We start from the raw sequence: 7,802 nt of genomic DNA, 5'->3' as shown, positions 1-7,802 counted from the left end.
AGCCTTGGAAACTAGTCTAGACTTATACCGTAATGAGTTTAGGACTTGAAAACATCAAAATACCATCATCCATAGGGGTTTACGGCCGTAAACCCAAAGGGAAATGGTCCTAGGGCCGTAAACTCCAAATAGGAGTGGAATGGTGCCCTAACTTCTTCCATAGACTTATACTTCAAGTGGAAACACTACTAAGGACTTAGAAACCTTCAAAACCACAAATGGTCAAAAGGGTGTGAGTTTATGGTCGTAAACTCATGGGTTTACGACCGTAAACTCATGGGTTTACGACCGTAAACTCATGTGGTTATGGTCAAGAAACCCTAAACTCATGAAAGGGTTTCCCTTGAACCCTAAACCCTATAGCTTGGTCCTACAACACTTAGATGCAATCCTTGGGACTTATAACGCTTATATAAAGTGTTTAACTTGTCTTAGGATGTTTTAACTTTATAAATTAGTTATTTAAAGACTAATTGAATACATATATGTGTATTTATATGTTAAATAGGATCATTGTGTGTGTACAAGTCTTCACTTGACACCTAGCAATCCTATCTCTTCAGTTCATCCAAACCACTCACTACAGGTGAGTTCATACCCCCATAATTAACCTTTTAAATGTTTTTAAATGCTTTTATGGGGGGGATACAAGTTGAACAACTATAGTTATTATATCAATCACCTATGATTAATAACTACCAAACAGATGGTTTTCTTACTTTTCAAACTGTTGATCAAACTGTTTTACCTCAAACTACTTTACAAACGCTTTTACTTATCAAATACTTTTACTTAAACTCTTTTTAACTTATATTCTGTGTATCTATATAGATATAGTTATATAAGTAGGATTGAAAAGACTTAGGACTGCTAGCCTACCTTACTTCATGTTCCTTGTTTGGTTGTGGACTTAGGGTATCAAGGTTAGTTGTCCGAAGGTCGTTTGAATCCTAGTTATATATTATGTATATGTATATAGATATGAAAGGTTATTTATTTCATTCAGTTACATGCCCTTGGGTAGCAAGGGTATACAAACATGTTCATACATTGCTAGTAAGCTACCATAGGGATAGTTTAGGAAGATACTATTACTAGAACAATGAAACATACAATTAGTCAGTTCATACATGAGTCAATACATACTATGAAGAGAAACAAACATAAAACAGAGTGATGAGAAACAAACATAAAACAGAGTGATGAGAAACAAACATAATACAGAGTGATGAGAAACAAACAATAGACACTATGACGAGAAACAAACATACAGGCTAGACAGAGAAAGAACACAATACAGCTAGCACACAAATCACATAACATTTACATTAATACATTTATGTGAGCCATTAAACAGGGCATGGCACTACCTGCCATGACTGTTTTTGTATCAGAATCTCCTTAATTGGGGAGCGTATGAGTTTGTGTATAGATCTATACTGGATTGACTATCCTACACCTTGCTGCTCGCTACAGTGGGACTTGCAAGTCTACAGGTGCCAAACGTCTTTTTTACGGCATCTTACATTGTCGTTTTACTATTAAGTCGGTAGCAAGATACAGGCCGATCACATGTTACCTTAAAATTTTACATTTGGCTTAAGGTAGTTAGTACAGCAGTAGTTACTTAATACAACACTACAGTACTATAACATTTTCCCTTACATTTTACTTTGTGTTATTCACACAATAAACAATGATGTAAAAACTATATTTTTGGTTAATGATAGTCGGATTTGGGAAAATACACACTTTTACAAGAGATACACACACAGACACTAGATGCCTTGGTAGAAGGCTAGTTTTAGTAGGAAACATAGGGTTTTCTAGGAGAGTTCAAACAAATACAAACTTTTTACAAACATATACAGTACATTTTACAAAACATCTTACAAATGCTTTCATACAAACACAGACACTAATATACTTATGATCTCACCAGCTTTAAAGCTGATAAACTCTTTCAAAATAACTTGTATTCTCAGGTCACCAGTAGACAGGTACCGGAGCCAGGTTTTGAGAAGATGGAGCTCGTTCCAGACTCATCTTATAATTTTTTGATGTATATTGTTTTGGTGTCTTTAAAACTTGATAGAACACACTTGTAAGAAAATTATATTATTAATGCAATGGATGATGTTGTTGCTTTTTTACTACTTGCATTGTTGTGATACTGTACATGACGTCCTCCACCCCAGAACGTTTCCGCCGTTCATAGGTTTTGGGGGTGTGACACAGCTCCTTACACACCGCAACAAAATGGGGTAGTAGAGAGAAGGAACCACACTCTAGTAGAAGCAGCCAAATCCATGCTCAACTTCGCACACCTTCCTCTCTACTTCTGGGCTGAAGCAGTAGTAACCGCATGCTTTGTACAAAACTGAAGCATTGTGTGCAAACGCCTCAATAAAACACCGTATGAGGGCCTTAACAACCGCAAGCCAAATGTTCGCTTCTTTCATATCTTTGGGTGTAGATGTTTTGTGATCAACAACAGAGATCCTCTTAACAAGTTTGCACCAAAGACTGATGAAGGCATCTTCCTTGGCTACTCCACTAACAAGGTTGCTTATCGAGTTCTCATTAGACGCACAAGGTTGATCATTGAAAGCTTCGATGTGAAATTTGATGATTATCGCATCCGCAACACCCCTCCATCCACTGAAACCACAGCAATCCTGGAAGGTGATATTCCTGTCTCTTCGGGTCCATTAAACTTAGTTGAAGTCAACTATGACGATCTCTTCGACCCTGTAGAAACAGCCAAATTATCTGAACTTCTTGTGTCTCAAGAAGCTCAACAGCAGCACGCTGATGGATCTGGTCTATCACTATCCGAAGTAGCATCTCTCAATACTTCCACCTCGCCGGTTGAGGGGGAAAGCTCTACTCCGGATCAAGCAACAACCATCGAGGTTCCAGTACTTGATGCAGCTCAAGTTCCCATCCGTAGAGAATCATTACCATCCAACGTTTCTTCCGACTCGGATGATGAAAACATAGAGAACATTGACACAAGAACAGACTCTAGGATTGTCACTCTTCCATCCGCAGTCCAGGGGGAACCTTCTCAGGTTCCAGAGGAACTCCCATCAGCAATCCAGGGGGAACCTCTTCCGACTGCTCAAGAAAATTCCATTCTCGCTCCAACAATCCAAGATGATTCCGCAGGATGTTCTCAAGTCCAGGGGGAACTGCCATCTCCAACCGCAGAGTCTTCTGATATCGAAGTCATTCCCTCTACCGCAGCTGTTGATCATCTGCAACCCCGTCTACACATATGGACGAAGGACCACCCACCAGGACAAATACTTGGCAACCCATCCGCAGGTATCCAGACTCGATCTTCCAAGGAATTATCTGATCATTGTCACTACCCAGCATTTATGTCCTCGGTCGAGCCCCGAACGATCAAAGAAGCATTACTAGAACCTGATTGGATATCCGCAATGCAAGAAGAGCTAGAAGAATTCAAAAGAAACAAAGTGTGGCAGCTATTCCCGAAGCCACATGGTCACACCATTGTTCGTACTAGATGGGTATTCAAAAACAAACTGGATGAATCTGGTGCAGTAGTCAGAAACAAGGCAAGGTTAGTTGCAAAGGGCTATGTTCAAATTGAAGGTATTGACTATGATGAAACGTATGCTCCGGTGGCACGAATGGAAGCCATCAAAATCTTCTTAGCATACGCAGCCCACAAGAACGTCAAGGTACACCAAATGGACGTAAAGAGTGCATTTCTCAATGGGGAATTAAAAGAAAAGGTTTATCTTCAGCAACCTCCAGGTTTTGAAAGTATTGAATTCCTAGACTACTGCTACAAACTTGAAAAAGCTGTCTATGGTCTGAAGCAAGCCCCAAGAGCGTGGGACGAGACTCTCTCTGAATTTCTTGTCTCATCCGGATACAAAGGAGGAGTGATTGATCCCACTTTATTTAGAAAAGCAAATGGTGATCACCTCATGCTTGTACAAATATATGTGGATGATATCATCTTCGGATCAACTGATCAAAGAATGGTGGATGAATTTGCTAAGCTCATGACCAACAAGTTCAAAATGAGCATGAATAGAGAGATTAACTTCTTTCTAGGACTTCCAGTGAAACAAGTTCCGCAAGGGATATTCATTCATCAGGAGAAATACACCACTGAACTGTTAAAGAAATATTCTATGGACAACTGTTCTTCGGCTAAGGTCCCCATGGCCTTCGGATATAAGATCTCTGCTGATCCCTCAGGCGAATCTGTGATCACAAGACTTATAGAGGTATCATAGGCTCTTTGATGTACCTCACCGCAAGCCGGCCAGACATTGTATTTGCAACAGGTGTATACGTAAGGTATCAGGCTGACCCAAAAGTGTCACATATGACCGCAGCCAAACAAATACTACGGTACCTAAAAGGAAGCAAGTCTCTTGGATTATGGTACCCTGCAGGCAATGACTTCAGCCTTCAAGCATTCATAGATGCAGATCATGCCAGATGCAGACTAGATCGAAAAAGCACCTCAGGTGGATGTCAATTTCTGGGTAGAAGACTCGTCAGCTGGTCATCAAGGAAACAAAGTTGTGTATCTTTGTCTACCGCAGAAGCTGAATATGTGGCCGTAGCCAGCTGTTGTTCACAAGTTCTATGGATGAAGACACAAGTTATGGAATACAAATACAGAATGTTGCGGATACCAATCTACTGTGACTCTGAAAGTGCTATAGCGATTTCTCACATTCCTATTCAGCACTCCAAGATCAAGCATATTGAACTACGGTATCACTTCATCAAAGACCACATCCTGAAAGGTAACATTGAACTCATCTTTGTCCATACTCATGAAGAGATTGCTGATGTGTTCACAAAGGCACTTGACTCTACAAAGCTCAACACTTTCTTACAAATGTTAGGAATGATGAATCCGGACCCACAATTCTTCTTGAATTGATAGGTACCGCAGACCATCCTTGGTCTCTGTTGCGGTCCTAAGTGAAGTTACTTATGATAGATGGTTTTGGTATATCCTGTATACCACAGTCTATGTACCGCAACCATATATCATATTTATCTTTCACTGGTCCTTATTTTTTGTTGTTACTAACTTCTTGTACAAGTGCTCTCCTCAGTTCTTCTACTGCAGTCATACATCTACCCATCCGCAATGAATGATCCATCCGTAATAGCAAAGGATCCATCCGCAATGAAGTTTCCATCCGCAATCACATTAATAATTTCTCAACTGTTTCATTAATCATTGAATCATGGTGTGCTATTTAATGATCCTTCATTAAATAAAACATTAAATAAAAACATTCCTTGAGAAACTGTCCCCTCTCTTTTTGAATAAACCTTGTGTCAGACCTATTTTAGGTATGATGGCAAAAAGAACGCTTTTCCATTTCCAAATCCTTAATCTGTCTTTTCCTCTTACCCAACACGTCCAATCCGTTACAACGGATTAATTTAAACCGTTTCATATTTGTGGCTGAGATTTCACCTCCCAAAATCAAAAGAACCCCCATTTTTTTTACCTTATCCTTTTTCACCTAGGGTAAAAAACGTTTCTCGCTCCCATAAGCCCCTATAAAAACCTTTCTTTTTCCCCAAGCACAGTTTACGCTCTCTGAAATTTGAATCCTTTCTCCATTTTCGTACTCTGTTTCTTCACTTTCTCTCAAACTGCTACAATGGTGAAATCCGGTGTATCCAAGAAACAATCCAAAGCTTCTGGATCAGTGAACCCTAATGGTTCAGACTCTACTTCAAGACATCCCACTCCTACGATTGCATCAAGCAATTTCAGAGCTGTATTCGAAGATCATTCATCTTACAATGCTCCAATCAAGCTGATGATCAAGTTCTTGAACAATCACCCCCTGTTTGGCCCCTTCGATTCCTTTACAGACGTTGTTCCGCTTTCAACCCTATTCAAATGTGCCTTTTCAGCCTATCGACCACTCGAGAACCCACAAGAAGTGCATCTTAACCTAGTTAACGATTCTTTGGTCATCCTGTCTAAAGAAAAGTTTCTTTCTGCCATTAACCTTCTTGTTCATCCTTCCATCAAGATTTTTACTCCATCCATGGCGGACATCACTTCTACACTTTACCAAATGGGATATCAGAAGAAAATCAAAGGCATTGGAGAATTCAAGAAAAACCAATTGCCTGCGGTCTGGCAATTCGTTTGCCATTTTGTCATCCGCAGTCTATCCGGCAAAACCGGAGGCACGGATAATAAGGGAGTCAAACTCCTAGAGTTGGTATGGCGTATCTTCACAGGCCATGACGTGAACTACGGTTAGATTCTATGGGATGATTTTCTACAATACATTCCCAAGGAGAGCCCAAGGGAGAACCCTACCAAACTTACTTTTGCAAGGTTCTGGTCCCTCTGCATTTTAGATCTCCATGCGGACACGGGAATCAGCATGGGCAACGACATCAACTACTTTGTCACCAAGGATCTCAAAAGGTATAATCCCTCATCTGATCAATCTGTTTTTGGACCTATTAGAAGACTTCCAACCTACATTTTCACCACTCTTGTTCTTGAGATTGCTGATGTCTCAGATCATATTGAGGCTACGGAAGGTATTGCCCCATACTTTCCTACCCCGCCTCTTTCAACCCCATCCGCAATCATTACCCCTGGAAGTACCGCAGTCCCATCTTCCACTACTCTCTCTAATCTTTCTCAAAGAAGAAAGAAACTGGCCTCAACCCATCAAGGCCCTTGCAACGTATCCAAGAAACAATGAACCCCAAAGAAAGATGCTCCCAAACCAACCGCACCCTCCAAGAAACGCAAAACCAAACCAACCGCACCCACAAATGACAGTGACTCTGATGAGGATGCGCAACCAATTGCCATCCTTAAGAAAAGAAAAACCAATCCCACTGGCCAAATGCGTGACCGGACTGATACCCTAGCCTCTCAAAAGGCTCTCGTAGTCCTTGGGGTGGCCGCAGACCCATTCAACACCACAATCGAATACCACTCAGGCTCAAAAAGCGAGTCTGTTTCACCGCAATGTGGAGACTCGCCACCAGTTCAATCCCAAGAGGATAACACGTGTTCTCGCCCTAAGGTCTCCAGGGCTTCCCGACTGCATTTCTTTTCTCCCGAGGAGTTGAACTCCATCCTGTTGAATGTAACCCATACACTTCAAACACCTTCCCAACCGCAGGGCACTTCTTCCGCCCTTGCCGGAACTGAGTCGAGGCCAAACTTGACTACGGGTCAAGGAGACCGAGGAAGCTCAGGAAATCCTACTCTGCTTATATCAGTAACAGGTGGTTTAGGCACGGTGAGCACAAATGTGCAAGGATCCGTGGACCCGAAGGACACTTCGGTGCGATACCAAGGATTTGACGGTGAAGAATCTAATGACTCATGGTTACACTACACTCCCGTGTCCGAGGCCGACATCAAAAAATATGCTGCTTTCCGTAGGGCATTCCAAGCACGCAAAGATCAACAAATCAAGCAACAGCAACAAAAGGAACAGGAAATCCAATCTGTGGCTAAGTATTGGGCATACGCAATTAACAATACCAATACCGTAGCCACCATACAAAAGGTTCAAGATTGGATGTCTGAGATGGCAGAGACAATCTGCAAGGCCCAATCCAATCATGACGGTGTCGGTGCTTCTAAAGTCCCTCCAACTCCACCTGTTCAAGACTCACAAGACTAAGGAACCGCCATAGAAGTCAGCTCTGCTCCTACCTTCGGTTTTTATGATGTTGATCTTCAGGAGGTAAATCAACCCTCTCCCTCTGATGATGATCTTATGATGTTTGAT

The sequence above is a fragment of the Lactuca virosa genome, chromosome 8, assembly GCF_052849685.1.
Source record: "Lactuca virosa cultivar CGN04683 chromosome 8, Lactuca_virosa_CGN04683_v6, whole genome shotgun sequence".
Classification (NCBI taxonomy): Eukaryota; Viridiplantae; Streptophyta; class Magnoliopsida; order Asterales; family Asteraceae; genus Lactuca; species Lactuca virosa.
This window is presented reverse-complemented; position numbering follows the sequence as displayed.